Source organism: Oncorhynchus tshawytscha, linkage group LG13 (assembly GCF_018296145.1).
Source record: "Oncorhynchus tshawytscha isolate Ot180627B linkage group LG13, Otsh_v2.0, whole genome shotgun sequence".
NCBI lineage: Eukaryota > Metazoa > Chordata > Actinopteri > Salmoniformes > Salmonidae > Oncorhynchus > Oncorhynchus tshawytscha.
The window spans coordinates 62297458-62315571 of NC_056441.1; the positions used below are offsets into that span (position 1 = coordinate 62297458).

Below are 18114 nucleotides of genomic sequence, written 5' to 3' on the forward strand. Positions count from 1 at the left end.
TTTAAGGCTTAGTGAGGCCTTCATTAACCCTTTGAATGTCTAGAAAGATGGCTTCCATTTGTTGACAAAATGGCAAAAGTGTTATGCTACATTTGGCAAATGTTCAGGGGGCTCAGGAGACATAGGTCTCTAGTCAAAGGTGGTACACCATGTAGGGACTAGGGTGCCATTTGGGACGCTACCTATGAGTTCAGTCTGTGTACCTGGCTGTTAGACCCTTGGTCCAGGTCAGTAGCAGAGACCTCCAGCACCAGGGAGCCAATAGGAACATCCTCAGAGAGGTCAGTGGTGTAGCTGGGGCTGGTGAACTGGGGGCTGTGGTCGTTGACGTCCAGGAGAGTGACCTCTACTGTGGCCGTGCTGCTCAGGGCCGGAGAGCCCCCGTCAAGGGCTGTCACTGTCAGACTGTACCTGGCCCTATGTTCCCTGTCCAGCGGTCTGGAGGTGGAGAGAACACCTGACTTCCTGTCCACACGGAAGTCACCTGATGGGTCGCCCGCTAGAAGTCAAAGGGAAAAACAGAGGAGGAAAGAGGAAGAGGGGCAAAAGGGATACACAATATGAAAGGTCAATCTCACAACATTGTGATCAATGGATCAATAGATCAATCAGTCAGTTATTAATTCAATTGGATTCCTCTGATGTACAAGTAGTTGGCTCTTACTTGTGATCTTGTAGGTCATCTCTCCGCTGTCCCCAGTGTCCAGGTCAATAGCTCTGAGGGTGAAAAGCTCAACAGCCTCCATGTTCTCAGGCACCTCCAGACTGTAGTACAGTCTACTGAATGTTGGGGCGTTGTCATTCTCATCCAACACCTGGATCTTCACTGCCGCCCGGGCAAAGTTAGGAGGCACGCCACCGTCTCGGGCATACACTGGACAAAAGGGAAGATTAGGAATTAAACAAGGCTTCAGCAGTCTAAAAGAGTTTGTTATGTTTTTATTAACTAAATCATATTGTGTTTCTTAGGGAGATTGTAGACAAACAGAGAGAGCTGGAGAGAAAATAACACCAACATTACCATTGCACCACTGATGTATCCCATAAAAACAGAACTATAAAAACATGGCCAGTTTGGAATGTTGGCTTGTTCATTTATCTCTATTGTAAAGCAGTGTGGCAGGGCTATCGTACCTCTATTGTAAAGCAGTGTGGCCGGGCTATCGTACCTCTATTGTAAAGCAGTGTGGCAGGGCTATCGTACCTCTATTGTAAAGCAGTGTGGCAGGGCTATCGTACCTCTATTGTAAAGCAGTGTGGCAGGGCTATCGTACATCTATTGTAAAGCAGTGTGGCAGGGCTATCGTACCTCTATTGTAAAGCAGTGTGGCAGGGCTATCGTACCTCTCCTGGAACCAAAAAGGGTTCCGATACACAACCCAACCACTGCTTCTCCGCACCAATGTGTCGGAGGAAACACCGTGCACCTGGCAACCTTGGTTGGCGCGCACTGCGCCCGGCCCGCCACAGGAGTCGCTGCTGCGCGATGAGACAAGGACATCCCTACTGGCCAGGCCCTCCCTAACCCGGATGACGCTAGGCCAATTGTGCTTCGCCCCACAGACCTCCCAGTCGCGGCCGGTTATGACAGAGCCTGGGCGCGAACCCAGGGACTCTGATGGCACAGCTGGCGCTGCAGTACAGCGCCCTTAACCACTGCGCCAGCCGGGAGGCCCCGGAACCTCTTTTTCTAAGAGTGTGGGTTACTCATATAAAGGGACAGATACCTGTCAGAGTGTACAGTTTTTAGACCTCTCTGTCCAGGGCTTTAACGGTTAGGATTAGGATTAAGGATCAGGGTTAGGGCTAGGAGTTAGACTGAGGGGTTACGGGTTAAGGGTCAGGGTTAGATGTTATGGTCAGAGCCAGTTACCTGTCAGGGTGTATTGTTCCTGTGCCTCTCTGTCCAGGGCTTTAGTGGTGGTTATAACACCTGTAGCTGGGTGGATGCTAAAACCCTCGTCAGAGATGCCTCCATATGTCACCTGGCCGTTGGTACCTGGAGAGAGAGAGAAGGAGTATATGAAGTCTAACCCTAATACTATCTGTCAGCAGCCTACACCATCCCCTTGGCCCTTACCATTCAACTGAAGGGTCTGGATAGGTATTAACACAGTAGTAGGGTGGAGCTTCCATCTTACAGATACCGTTTGCGAACGTAAAAGGGTTAGGGCCAAGGGGATGTGGCAGGGAGAAGGATTGGAGCCGGTTGTGCAAGTCAAATCAACACTTTTTTATTTAATTTAAATTTTATCCCTTTTTCTCCCCAATTTCGTGGTATCCAATTGTTTAGTAGCTAATGTCTTGTCTCATCGCTATAACTCCCGTACGGGCTCGGGAGAGACGAAGGTTGAAAGTCATTCGTCCTCCGATACACAACCCAACCAAGCCGCACTGCTTCTTAACACAGTGCGCATCCAACCCGGAAGCCCGCCGCACCAATGTGTCGGAGGAAACACTGTGCACCTGGCAACCTTGGTTAGCATGCACTGCGCCCGACCCGCCACAGGAGTCGCTGGTGCGTGATGAGTCAAGGATATCCATACCGGCCAAGCCCTCCCTAACCCGGACAACGCTGGGCCAGTTGTGCGTCGCCCCACGGACCTCCCGGTCGCGGCAGATCCTGGGTGCGAACCCAGAGTCTCTGGTGGCACAGCTGGCGCTGCAGTACAGCGTAATCTACACTTTTCAGAGGGTGCTGGGTCCTATTCCATTCAGTCATATTATACTTTGAACCCTCTCTACCCCAGGGCACTGAAAACATTCGCAAATAAGTGTTTGCGAAAAGAAAAAAAAAGTATTTTTCTCACATAAAAGAGCAAACACAGCAGCATTCCTCTTTTTATTTGTTCGTAGTTGGTTTTGCTGTGTAAGCGGGTGGCTGGGCTGCACGGGCCGGGCGGAGGCTGGTAGATTGTGTGTGTGTGTTGTGTTGTGTGTGTGTGATAGCGTGCTAACAGAGAAAGACTCTGGCACCATCACCTTACCCCACTAATCACCCTGGAGAGAAACTTTAAAATCCTTCTGGTTTATGTGCTCTTGACTAACTCCAGGGGAATGTGAACATACACACACACACACACACACAAACAGACACACACACAGACTCACCGTCCCCCAGCACGGTCTTCAATTAAAACCAACTGTTACTGACGGTGCTGATGATGTGAACATGCATTGAACACATGGAGGATCAACACTTAGAACAAGAGGCTCTGCTAGCTGACACTGAGTTCTATTATTTTAAAGAAACAGTACAGCAAATATGTAGTCTGTCTATATGTGTCTATATGTGCTTGTCAGTGCTGTATACTATATGTATGTAACGACGGGATCTCCTGTGTTAGTCTACTGAGCTCAAGCCACTCTCACCTTGGTCCAGGTCGGAGGCCGACACTACCAGAACAGTGGTTCCTGCAGGCTGGTTCTCTGTAATCTGGGCTTGGTACTGGTTCTCCTGGAACCAGGGCACCTGGTCGTTCACGTCGATGACCTGGACAGACAGCAGCTGGCTGGATGAGAGTGCTGGTACCCCGTGGTCCTGGGCTACGATGGTCAGGTTCAACAGGTCCTGATCCTCCCGGTCGATGGCCTTCAGGATAGACAGAGAACCTGGAGGAGAGGAGAGGGGTTAGAGAGAGAGCCTGGGGGTGGAGGAGAGGGGTTAGAGAGGGAGCCTGGGGTGGAGGAGAGGAGAGAGTTTAGAGAGGGAGCCTGGGGGTGGAGGAGAGGAGAGGGGTTAGAGAGGGAGCCTGGGGGTGGAGGAGAGGAGAGAGTTTAGAGAGGGAGCCTGGGGGTGGAGGAGAGGAGATGATACAGATTACAGGATGAAGAGAGACTAAGGAGTGGAGAGGGCCTTATGAGCCCTGGTCAAAAGTAGTGAACTTAGCTGGGATGCAGGGTGCTATTTGGGACACAGACTCAGCCAGTCCCTCTCCCTACCCTTTTAAAGGTCCCCATGCTCTCTGTCCAGCACAACTCTGCTAGCTTCACTTCTCTGCTAGCTTCAACTTTTACTGCTAGCTTCAACACTCCGCTACCTTAACTTTCACTGTGAGCTTAAAATTTCACTGCAAGCTTCACAACTCTGCTAGGTTCAGCTTTCCCTGCTATTTTATTTATTTTTCCTTTATTTTACTAGGCAAGTCAGTTAAGAACAAATTCTTATTTTCAATAACAGCCTGGGAACAGTGGGTTAACTGCCTGTTCAGGGGCAGAACAACAGATTTGTACCTTGTCAGCTCGGGGATTCAAACCAGCAACCTTTCGGTTACTAGTCCAACGCTCTAACCACTAGGCTACCCTGCCGCCCCAGCTTCACTTCTCTGCTAGCTTCATCTTTCACCAGTCATTCCTCCCTCTCCGTCGGAGGCCGAGCGTTGCTCCTTGCCAAGGGCTTTACTTACCAACACACACCCACCCACCCTGTCCACCCACCCTGTCCACCCAGTCCACCCAGTCATCTGTGTGTGTGTGGACCTATCCCCATGAAAGCCTAGACAGAAGCAAAACACCAACAACAAAAAAACGTGCAGACTGCTGGGAACCATTAAAGGAGCGATTACAACTGCATGTGTGTGTGACTCAGTCCCTCTTTTGAGACTTTGATAACACCGACACGCACACACTATTTGCCGTTTGGTCTTCTGGGCTTTCCTGTGGTGTGTGAGACACGTTGACCCCGGCTCCACCCCTCCCCCACCAATCAGGAACCAAGGAGCCTCATGGTCGACCGAGGGGATAAAAACAGGAAGCTGTCAAGATCTATCAGGTGTGTCACAGAGAGAGCGTGGCCATCTTAATATGGTTTCAGTATATATGTGTGTGTGTGTGTGTGTGTGTGTGTGTGTGTGTGTGTGTGTGTGTGTGTGTGTGTGTGTGTGTGTGTGTGTGTGTGTGTGTGTGTGTGTGTGTGTGTGTTGTGTGTGGGTGTGTGTGTGTGTGTGTGTGTGTGTGTGTGTGTATATATATGTGTGTATATGTGTGTGTGCGTGCGTGCAGGCATGGGTGTGTGTGTGGTGCCCATCTTGAACTGGTTCCAGCCATGCAGGTAGTTAAACAGTATAATGACAGTATAATGACAGTATAATGACAGTTAATATCATGAGTTAATCCTCTGAGCACCTGGTCTGCTCCTGTCCTGTCAAGCGGCCCAGGCCAGGGTCTACGATGACAGGAGAAACGGTCCCATCGCTACACATTCTGTTTTGGTTATGTTCCCATTACACCAGCACTACAGGGAGCTGTGTAGGAGAAGCCTACTACAGATCATGGTAACCTTGGATCCTTCTGGGTGGAGGATGGGTGTCTCCTAACTCTATTAGGGGTTCTTTCCCCCTCCTCTGGGCTCAATGGAAATATTAAATCAAACTATGTGTGTTGAGTTTTCTATGTGGGATGATTTTTTTCATTGTTCTTTTTTATCAACTTGTGTAAGACGACTCTGTTCCCTAGACTCATTTGATTAATAGAAGGAACTAATAGAGTGTCTAACATGAGATAAAACAAGGAGAGCAAGGAAACCATTTTTACCTTAGTTCACCCCATCTTCAGAACTGTGACTGTTCTACTCTAATACAACCATGCATATACGTAAGCCAAACAGACCAATTGGAAACATCCAAAATAGGTTTTCCATGTTTCTCTCTTTCTCTCTTTTTTCTCTCTCTCCCTCTCTCTCTCTCTCCCCTCCTCCTACCCATGTGCTGTTAGTGACCAGGTTTAGGATGGGATCACTGAGGTGTCACAGCGGCTGAAACTATTCCAGCCACTAACTCTGACCATACTAAAGGCTCAGGGGCTAGTTATCTCAGAGCGTACGACGATCCAGAGAGAATACAACAAACCCAACAACAGAACCAACACCCCCCTCCTCCCTCCTTCTCCCACCTCACTCTCTCTTTGACTGTTGCGGCTCATTAAAGCATGAATCTGAAATGAGTCAGTGCTGTGCCCTCTCTCCTCCTTTGCTCCCAGGGCCAGGTAATGAGAAGGAGAGGGAAGCCCTAATCTCAGCACAGCACGGCAGGCCTGGTGTTTGTGTGTGTGTGTAATCTCAGCACAGCACGGCAGGCCTGGTGTGTGTGTGTTTGTGTGTGTGTGTAATCTCAGCACAGCACGGCAGGCCTGGTGTGTGTGTGTGTTTGTGTGTGTGTGTGTGTAATCTCAGCACATCTCAGCACAGCACGGCAGGCCTGGTGTGTGTAATCTCAGCACAGTTTGCAGCCCTGGTGTGTGTGTGTAATCTCAGCACAGCACGGCAGCCCCGGTGTGTGTGTGTAATCTCAGCACAGCACGGCAGCCCCGGTGTGTGTGTGTAATCTCAGCACAGCACGGCAGGCCTGGTGTGTGTGTGTTTGTGTATGTGTGTAATCTCAGCACAGCACGGCAGGCCTGGTGTTTGTGTGTGTGTAATCTCAGCACAGCACGGCAGCCCTGTCCGTTGCGTGTCTAGCAGTGTGTGTTTACTGCCAGCCTCTCCTCGCTGTGGCCTTCTGCTGTGGAAAAAGTTGTTAAACTCAGGCCAGATAGCTGGATCGTTACTTACAGCGGTGTTATTTGTTACAGCAGTGTTGTTGGTGGTAGAGCTTAGCGCTCAGGTAGACAGGCCTAACCAACGTACCGGGATAACTTCATTAACTGTAATTCGTCTCTCACACGACATCTCTTCACACATCCCTGTTTATACTGTTTTAAATTTGCTGGGGCCTGATTATAGGTTGAAACTTATGAGACTCTCTCACAGACCCAACCACATGGAAGCTGGGAATGTGGTACCAATGGCCTTCTGACATCACACCATGTGTTTACAACACAGATGGTAACTACATGATTGTTCTGGTGAGAAAACAATAATGTATGCCAGTGATACCGACCAGGTTTTAACCCGGTTGTCTGTGTGCCACAAGGCTGTGTTATCCAGCTGAGCTAAAACTTAGGCATTAGCTTGGGGAGCTAACAAAAGTCTTCAGGTCTCAGACTAGGTTACCTTTTCTTTGAGGTTCCAAACCACTTTCATTATACTAGGAGTTGTTTAAATGACCCACCAGTATTAGGGTTGAGGCTGAATGTCCCTCCAGCGTTGCCAGTCTCGATGAAGTAGCTGACCCGTCCGTTCTCCCCCTGGTCGGCATCTCGCGCCACAACGTAGAGAACCACGAAACCCACAGGCTGGTCCTCCATGACGCTAACCGCGGATGGCGAGCTGAACACTGGAGCGTTGTCATTCTCATCTGTCACAAACACCCTCACCGTCACCGAGCCCCAGCGCCGTTGGCTGGCATTCAGGGCGGAGTCTGTTGCCTGGACGACCAGGATAAGGGAGGAAGTGACCTCATGGTCCAGTTCCTGTGCCAGGGTCAGGACGCCAGTGGAAGGGTCAAGCACCAGGAGGTCAGTGAGGTCAGGGTACTGGAACGTAGTAGAATTAAATATAATGTTTTTAGTCCAGGGTACTGAAACAGACTAGAATATAATATAATATAACTGTATTAGTCCAGGGTACTGAAACAGACTAGAATAAATATAACTTTATTAGTCCAGGGTACTGAAACAGAGGAGAAGAGAACATAACTTTATTAATCCATTTGCAGAGATAAATCATTCTTCTGCTCTACTCCCTAAACAGCTAGTTTATGGGGTTAGGTGCCTTGCTCAAGGGCACAATGGCAGGAGATGGTCTATTTGCCAGTGATTTCATCTCCAACTTTCACGACCGGTCTGGAATTTGAAACAGCAACGTTCCTGTTACTGATTTGCTTCTCTAACCTGTGGGTCTTAACCCTAACCTCCTAACACTAACCCCCTAACTAGGGATGCACAATATATTGGTGAAGATATCGGAATCAGACAATATTAGCTAAAAATGCCAATATCAACATCGGCCCGATGTGCAAAAGCGATGTCAAAGCTGACGTGCATACCTATATAACTTAGGGACATGACGTAATGACGCCACGTAAAATGTTGTGCTATATGTGCAACACAGAATTCCTAACCTAGCCCACAATGTCTGCTGAGTGGATCAAGCACTCAACAAGTCCAGCAGTCATTTGAAAGAGTAAGAAAATGTCAGCGAGAAACTCAAAGGCAAAATCCATTAACACCAAGATAATCTAATTTATTCACCTTGACAACCAATAATTCTCTGTCGTGGTTGATGTTGGCATTCGCTGACTGGTTGAGCAGCGGTACATACAAACGTTACCAAGTGCGCTATTTTTCAGATGTTGCCCTACCGGAGTTACACAGTATTTTTGAAACGCACATCCATGAGCTACTTGCTATGGGCGTCACTGCTATTAGATTCACGACTGACATTTGGACCAGCGATGTCAGCCCCATGAGCATGCTGAGTCTGTCAGCACAGTGGGTCGTCGAGGATTTATTTATTTATTTCATGCTCATGAATATACTGGTTGTCATACCACTGCTGCCATTTCAATGGCATTTGAGAACATGTTTGAAACTTGGAAACATGAACACACTAGCTAGCTCCAATCGAACAAGTGACTCATCGAACAAAAAGCTCATCAACTGCGCCTACAGCAGATGTGATACCCTCTGTCATGGCAATGAAACGCCTGCTCAACAAAACTGCCGACACAGGCTGTGAACAAGCTATTCGGTGGTATTCTCTCTTTACTGTGTCGCCACCATGCTCGATGCTAGGTACAATAACCGCTACTTCGATGTAGACAAAAAACAGGGTTTACATGAAATGTTACATACGGAGCTGGACAAGATGGAAACAGACACAGTACCAGTGCGCACCGAGGAAGAGAGGCTACGGACAGACAGAGCTGAAACTTCACTGCTTGACATGTATGATGAAATCCTGGTTGAGACTGAACAAATGAACGAACCAACACAGCAAGTAAGTGAAATAAATAGATTTTGATTATGTTTTACTGATAATGAGAATGCCAACAAAATAACTTTTTGGTCAGGGTGGTGTGTGTGTAACCTTTATTTAACTATGCAAGTCAGTTAAGAACAAATTCTTATTTACAATGACGGCCTACCCCGGCCAAACCTGGATGACGACAATTGCCTGGATTCAAACCAGGGACTGTAGTAACGCCTCTTGCACTGAGATGAGATGCCTTAGACAGCTGCGTCCATGTGTGTCTATTAACTATGTAACTATACTAGAATGCTTAAAAGGCCACTAAAATGTTAAATATCAGTATACATTTTTTGGGGGCAATGAAAATATTGGATACCGGTATCAGCCAAAAATGTCATATCAGTGCATCACTACTCCTAACCCTACCTGGTGCAGGATGGAGTAGGTCAGCAGGCTATTGGGCCCTGATCCGTCCTGATCCGAGGCCTGGAAGGTGTAGATGGACGCCCCAGGCTCCATGTTCTCAGGTATCACCACGGTAACGGGGTCCTCCGGGAAGCGGGGTGCATGGTCGTTGCTGTCCTCCACCTCGATGTCTAGCTGCACCAGGTGGCTGCTGGGTAACGTCATGGAGAAGTCATCCACCTCTATCTGTAGTGTGTAGCGGGCGGAGCGCTCATAATCCAGCTCCCTCGCCAGGTACACGTCACCTGTCTGACGGTCCACCATGAATGTTCCATCTCGGTCTGACCCGCCCACCACCGTGTAGGTCACCTGACCGGCCTCAGGGAGCTCAAAGCCATCATGTGACCTCACAGAGCCAATCATAGAGCCTGGTTTGGCCTCCTCGACGGAGTTAAAGGACATGGAGAGGGAGTTGGCTTTGGAAGGAGCTCTGCTCGCACTCTGGACCTGTGGACAGGGAGATTGGAATTTGGTAAGCATATATCCTCAATACCACTCAGGACCTACGGTCAGACAGATAGGGATATGGTTAGCAAACTGTATATCATCAATATATTGGTGTTAAAAGTTTGTAGCTAGCTAACGTCATCACCAGGCTCAATTGTGAGAGCCGGCTGGAGGATGAAATTAGTAGCTAGCTAATCAATGTTTCTCCAAACAATCTACTGACTATTGAGGGACATTATTAGCAACTATGAATATCCTGACAGTTAATGATAATCCATTTAGCAAGATAGCTGAATATCAACAGTCAGCAGACTCATGCTACAGGGCATTCGGAAAGTATTCAGACCCCTTCACTTTTTCCACATTTTGTTACGTTACAGCCTTCATCTACATTTTTTTAAATTCCCCCTCATCAATCTACACACAATAACCCATAATGGCAAAGAAAAAACAGGTTTTTAGATTTTTTTTTACAGATTTAGAAATAAAATCAAACTGAAATATCACCTTTACATAAGTATTCAGACCCTTTACTCAGCACTTTGTTGAAGCACCTTTGGCAGAGATTACAGCCTTGATTCTTCTTGGGTATGATGCTACAAGCTTGGCACACCGGAGTTTCTCCCATTCTTCTCTGCAGATCCTCTCAAGCTCTGTCAGGTTGGATGGGGAGCATCGCTGCATAGCTATTTTCAGGTCTTCCCAGAGATATTTGGATGGGTTCAAATCAGGGCTCTGGCTGGGCCACTCAAGGACATTCAGAGACTAATGCCACTCCTGCGTTGTCTTGGCTGTGTGTTTAGGGTCATTGTCCTGTTGGAATGTGAACCTACGCCTGAGTCTGCACTCCTAAGCGCTCTGGAGCAGGTTTTCATCAAGGATCTCTATGTACTTTGCTCCATTCATCTTTCCCTTTATCCTGACAAGTCTCCAAGTCCTTCCTGTTGAAAAACATCCCCACTGCATGATGCTGCCACCACCATGCTTCACCGTAGGGATGGTGCCAGGTTTCCTCCAGACGTGCTGGCATTCAGGCCAAAGAGTTAAACCTTGGGTTTCATCACAGCAGAGAATCTTGTTTCTCATGTTTCTCTCTTTTGGCAAACTCCAAGCGGGCTGTCATGTGCCTTTTACTGAAGAGTGGCTTCCGTCTGGCTTCAGTCTGGCTACTCTACCATAAAGGCCTGATTGGTGGACTGCTTCAGAGATGGTTGTCCTTCTGGAAGGTTCTCCCATCTCCACAGAGGAACTCTGAAGCACTGTCAGAGTGAACATCGGGTTCTTGGTCAACTCCCTGACTAAGGCCCTTCTCCCACGATTGTTCAGTTTGGCCCAGGAGGCCAACTCTAGGAAGAGTCTTGAGTCTTGGTTCCAAACTTCTTCCATTTAAGAATTATTGAGGCCACTGTGTTCTTGGGGACCTTCAATGCTGCAGAATTTTTTTGGTATCCTTCCCCAGATCCTTCCCCAGACAAACTGAATTGGTCCACTCACACAGACAGCATCGTGAGGAAGGCGCAGCAGCGCCTCTTCAACCTCAGGAGGCTGAAGAAATTCGGCTTGTCACCAAAAGCACTCACAAACTTCTACAGATGCACAATCGAGAGCATCCTGGCGGGCTGTATCACCGCCTGGTATGGCAACTGCACCGCCCTCAACCGTAAGGCTCTCCAGAGGGTAGTGAGGTCTGCACAACGCATCACCGGGGGCAAACTACCTGCCCTCCAGGACACCTACACCACCCGATGCTACAGGAAGGCCATAAAGATCATCAAGGACATCAACCACCCGAGCCACTGCCTGTTCTCCCCGCTGCCATCCAGAAGGCGAGGTCAGTACAGGTGCATCAAAGCTGGGACCGAGAGACTGAAAAACAGCTTCTATCTCAAGGCCATCAGACTGTTAAACAGCCACCACTAACATTGAGTGGCTACTGCCAACACACTGTCAATGACACTGACTCTACTCCAGCCACTTTAATCATGGGAATCGATGGGAAATGATGTAAATATATCACTAGCCACTTTAAACAATGCTACCTTATATAATGTTACGTACCCTACATTGTTCATCTCATATGCATACGTTGATACTGTACTCTATATCATCGACTGCATCCTTATGTAATACATGTATCACTAGCCACTTTAACTATGCCACTTGGTTTACATACTTATCTCATATGTATATACTGTACTCGATATCATCTACTGTATCTTGCCTATGCTGCTCTGTACCATCACTCATTCATATATCCTTATGTACATATTCTTTATCCCCTTACACTGTGTATGACAGTAGTTTTTTTGGAATTGTTAGTTAGATTACTTGCTCGTTATTACTGCATTGTCGGAACTAGAAGCACAAGCATTTCGCTACACTCGCATTAACATCTGCTAACCATGTGTATGTGACAAATAAAATTTGATTTGATTTGATTTGATTTGAGATCTGTGCCTCGACACAATCCTGTCTCGGAGCTCTACGGACAACTCCTTCGACCTCATGGCTTGGTTTATACTCTGACATGCACTGTCAACTGGGGGAGCTCATAGAGACAGGTGTGTGCCTTTCCAAATCATGTCCAATCAATTGAATTTACCACAGGTGGACTCCAATCAAGTTGTAGAAACATCTCAAGGATGATCAATGGAATCAGGATGCAGCTGAGCTCTGAGCTCAATTTCGAGTCTCATAGCAAAGGGTCTGAATTCTTATATAAATAAGGTATTTTTATTTAATTTTTGCAAACATTTCTAAAAACCTGTTTTGCTTTGTCATTATGTGTAAATTGATGAGGTAAAAAAATAATTGAATCTATTTTAGAATAAGGCTGTAACGTAACAAAGTGGAAAAATTCAAGGGGTCTGAATACTTTCCGAATGCACTGTATGTGCCTAATAATGACCATTATACATGCCTAGTGGCAGTTGGTGCTACATTTTCAAATACAACGCTAAAGAATCCAAATATTAAACGGGACGCTGTGAACCAGAAACAGATTTCAACTAACCCACTATTTCCTCATTAGGAATAAAAGAAACTGAATGTTTTAAGAGGTTTTTCTAAAAATAAACTGCTAGCGCTAATCACATTTAAACAGATAGGCATGCCACTGCCAGGAAAAATAATAAAGGATACAAGTAACAATAATCAGAAAAAGATATTTGAGTGATCGTTCAGATCTCGCTGCAGCAGGCAGGGCTTGGTCATCTACAGTACAGAGTTTTTACACCTCCCTTGATGACCAATCAGAAGAACATGAAAGACCGCGGCTTTGACGCATCACTCCCTTTGTATGGAAACAGGCACCAGAAGTTACACATATGACATATTGTTCTAATAATCCTGTTTTTCAGTTCAGCTCTAAGCAGGGGATAGAGTCACAGGGTTTAAATATCTGAGAGAGAGAGAGAGAGAGAGAGAGAGAGAGAGAGAGAGAGAGAGAGAGAGAGAGAGAGAGAGAGAGAGAGAGAGAGAGAGAGAGAGAGAGAGAGAGAGAGAGAGAGAGAGAGAGAGAGAGAGAGAGAGAGAGAGAGAGAGAGAGAGAGAGAGAGAGAGAGAGAGAGAGAGAGAGAGAGAGAGAGAGAGAGAGAGAGAGAGAGAGGAAAATAAAATTGTTTTGTGCACTTATCCATTTTTCTTCTCAACAAATCCTTGTTGATGCTTAATTCATTACAGCCTACAATACCTCGATAAACCAGTTACACTATACAGCACCACTATGTTGGCAGTCACTAAACAGCCCATGCTCTTTATGAAACATAATATGACAAAGTGTGAATTAACTCCACATTAGGCGGCAAATTGAGCGTCACCAAGCGTTAGAATTAGTGAGATCATATCCTTTCCCTACTGCTGTACTTGTCTTGGACGGTGTGAGGGTCTGAAATGATGACGTGATAGAAACGCGTCAACAGACAAGAACAACACAACCCTGTTTAATCCTATTACACACTAATTATTACTCACATTCTTACGTCAGAAGAACAGGAGAAATGAGGGAAGGAATCTTTGGGGGAAAAAAGTAACCCAGAGAAGCTATTTTACTGCAGCCATTACAAGACCTTTCTATTTTCCTGGAACCTTAAAGATTCTGGGTCTGCGTTCCAAATGGCACCCATTCCCTACACAGGGCACTGGTCAAAAGAAGTGCACCATACAGGGAATAGGGTGTCATTTGGGAAGCACATTGGATTTACAGCTACAGAGTTCCTTCCATTGTGCTGGCCTGGCCGGTCACTATTTAGTTGTACATTAAATATTAATTAAATTAACTTGAATGGTGTATTTTATGTGGGTGCACATCCCAGGTGGTGTTGTACTACTGTATTAAAAGTGTTGAAGTCATTCAGTATGGCCTTGATCAGAGCAATCACAGCTGGTGATCATCATGGGCCAGATGGGAGCACTTGATTCATACCTAGTTTTCCATCTTTTACTCATAGAGAAATTCCCCTTTTGAAAAGTCAAAGAGGAGGAGAAAGGAGGGCAGAAAAGGAGGGAGGGACGGTTGTCAGAACTCTGACATGCCTATTTGGAACAACATTGTTGTGAGGAGACATCAAGAGCAAGTTTGACTTAGTACTTTTCTCTGTACTTTAGTTTAATGTGGGATATTTGATAGGTGTTGATCTAGTAGTTTTCTGACCTTTATTATTAGGATACAGCTAGATCAGTGAGAAGGAAGGTGGTAGGGGATAGGAGATAGGGTATATGACATAGGGTATATGACATAGGGTATAGGGTATATGACATAGGAGATAGGGTGTATGACATAGGAGATAGGGTGTATGACATAGGAGATAGCAATCTGAGGTAGGGATCTCATCTGTATGTGTAGTTTACAAGTAGCGCTGTAAGAGGGAAGGAGGTAGGGGCTAGGGGTTAGGAGGTAGGGGTCTTACCTGTATGTGTAGTGTACAGGTAGCGCTGTGAGATGGCTGGCCTCGGTCAGTGGCGGTCACAGTGAAGCTGTACTCAGCTCTGTCAGAGCGACTCAGAGGAGAGGAGGAACGCAGTTCACCTGTAGTCGGGTTCAGAGAGAAACGCTCTGCTCTGGGACCTGTAGAGGAGGGAGGGAGGGAGAAAAAGAGAGAGAAAGAGTGAGAAAGAAGTGCAGCTATAAATTGTTACAGAGTCTTTTTGGAAACAATGCCAGAAGAAAACAATGCATTCCTCACATAATCACTCAACGGCAGAAAATAGCATTAAATGTAATCTTCAATCATTAACTCACACACAATTCCTCCCTCTCTCTCCCTCCTTCCATCCCTCTCTCACCTGACATGGAGTAGTACACAGTGCCGTTCTCTCCCTCATCAGGATCCTTGGTCTGCACTTTCCCCAGCAGTAGACCTGATGCCTGGCCCTCCATCACCTACAGAAGGACATCACAAGGTAAAACGGTGACTTTGTTTCCTTCTCAACCACTAACATATCATGTAAGATCCCATCCTCTAAGGACCCTTGTCAAAAGTCATATATAATATATAGAATAGAGAGGCATTTGAGAGGCAGCCTCAGTATCACCTGCATGGTCAGTCCTCTGCCAGGCTGGCTGTGTCTGAAGGAGGGGGTGTTGTCGTTCTCATCCAGGATGGTGATGAAGGCTGTCCCTGTAGCGCTGCGCGGGGGAGTACCTCCATCCTGGACCACCAACAACACCTGGTAACTACTCTGCTGCTCCCTGTCCAGACCTACACGGGTACTGATCTCACCTGAGGGAGAGAGGGAGAGGGAGAGATAGGAGGGAGGAGTAATGGTGAGAAATTAAAGGGAGAGACGGTAGTCTTTGATCACACAAAAACACACGCACCCACAAACATACACACACGCACACATACACACACAAAGGCATGGCAGGAACCTGAACAGCTGCAGTGGAGGTTAGAATGGTCAGCCCCTGGCGAGCAACTACACACAGTCCCACAGTCACAGCAGGCCAATTAGGGCCCAGCAGGAACCCTCAACACTGCAGATAACCTGATTTACTATCACAGAGAACAGACAGGCCAGGGACAGGCCAGGGGTCTGCAGTAGGAGAAGGAGTGAGAATGAATGGTCATGTAAACTGTAGTGTTGTGTGTCTATTCTGAATGCCACATCTGAAGTGCCTGGGGTAAATATAAAGTTGTTAAACACTGAGTGTACAAAACATTAGGAGCACCTGCTCTTTCCATGACATAGACTGACCAAGTGAATCCAGGCTATGATCCCTTATTGATGTCACTTGTTAAATCCACTTCAATCAGTGTAGATGAAGGGGAGGCAGGTTAAAGAAGGATTGTTAAGCCTTGACATTATTGAAACATGGATTGTGTATGTGTGCCATTCAGAGGGTGAATGGGGAAAAGAAAGTGCCCATGAATGGGGTATGGTTGTAGGTGCCAGACGCACTGGTTTTTATCAAGAACTGCAGTGCTGCTGGGTTTTTCATGCTCAACAGTTTCCCGTGTGCATCAAGAATAGTCCACCACCCAAAGGACATCCACCCAACTTGACACAACAGTGGGAAGCATTGGAGTCAACATGGGCCAGCATCCCTGTGGAACACTTTTGACACCTTGTAGAGTCCATGCCCCGATGAATTGAGGCTGTTCTGAGGGCAAAAGGGGGAGGGGGGTGTGTAACTCAATATTAGGAAGGTGTTCTTAATGTTTTGCACACTCAGTGTATATTTTTTTATTCCATTCATTAGCAGTCTTTGAACTACCTGTGTGTGAGTTGATCTGGAAGTGTCTGTCTGGGTGTAGAAGTCTGTAACTGAGCCTGCCGTTGAGGCCCGTGTCGCGGTCCGTAGCCAACACCCGTCCGAACCCTGAACCCGCCGGAAGGTTCTCTCTCACGGCCAGGAAAGCCCTCTCCTGTGTTAAACGAGGTGAGTTGTCGTTCTCATCGGTCACCGACACCCTCACTGTGGCACTGCCAGTCTTCTTCAGCTGCCCGTGGCCCGACGTGGCCAGAACCATCAACATGTACATGTCCTTCACCTGGGCAAAGGTCATGGACGCACATTAAAGGGACATTACATTATAAATGAAAGTTAGTCAGATGTTTTCAGGTCTCTAAAGAGGTCTAATGTCAACATGAATGAGATCTACATGATCGATGTCAATCAAAGTGGCTTAATATGGCTGGGGGCAGTATTGAGTAGCTTGGAGGAATAAGGTGACCAGAGGTGCCCAGAGTAAACTGCCTGCTACTCAGTCCCAGTTGCTAATATATGCATATTAATAGTATATTTGGATGGAAAACACTCTGAAGTTTCTAAAACTGTTTGAATGATGTCTCTGAGCATAACATAACTCATATGGCAGGCAAAAACCTGAGAGAAAATCCAACCAGGAAGTGGGAAATCTGAGGTTGGTCGTTTTTCAACTCATTCCCTATTGAAGATACAGTGTGACATTGGTAATGTTGCACTTCCTAAGGCTTCCACTAGATGTCAACAGTCTTTAGAAACTTGTATGAGGCTTCTACTGTAAAGGAGGGGCTCATAAGGGCTCTTTGAGTCAGTGGTCTGGCAGAGTGCCACAAGCTTGTGACGCTCGTTCACGTGAGAGGGAGCTCTGTTCCATTGATTTTCTACAGACAAAGGAATTCTCCGGTTGGAACATTATTGAAGATTTATGTTAAAAACATCCTAAAGATTGATTCTATGCATCGTTTGACATGTTTCTACGGACTGTAACGGAACTTTTTGACATTTTGTCTGCTCCTAGTGAACACGCTTCGTGAGTTTGGAATTGTTTACAAAACGAGCTAACAAAAGTAGCTATTTGGACATAAATGATGGACATTATCGAACAAAACATTTATTGTGGAACTGGGATTCCTGGGAGTGCATTCTGATGAAGATCATCAAAGGTAAGTCAATATTTATAATGTTATTTCTGACTTCTGTTGACTGCACAGTATGGCGGATATCTTTTTTGGCTTGTTTGGTCTCTGAGCGCCGTACTTAGCTATTGCATGGTTTGCTTTAACGTAAATCTTTTTTGAAATCTGACACAGCGGTTGCATTAAGGAGAAGTGTATCTAAAGTTCCATGCATAACACTTGTATTTTGATCAACATTTATTATGAGAATTTCTGTAAATTGATGTGGCTCTCTGCAAAATCACCGGATGTTTTTGGAACTACTGAACATAACCCGCCAATGTATACTGAGAATTTTTTATGTAAATATGAACTTTATCAAACAAAACATACATGTATTATGTAACATTAAGTCCTATGAGTGTCATCTGATGAAGATCATCAAAGGTTAATGATTAATTTTATCTCTCTTTCTGATTTTTGTGACTCTTCTCTTTGCCTGGAAAAAATGGCTGTGTTTTTCTGTGACTTGG

General features: G+C 46.3%; 1 pseudogene; it reads right to left on the reverse strand.

The window, feature by feature from the left end:
* Nucleotides 1-18114, reverse strand: part of LOC112266120 — a 46676-nt pseudogene that overhangs the window by 14692 nt on the left and 13870 nt on the right.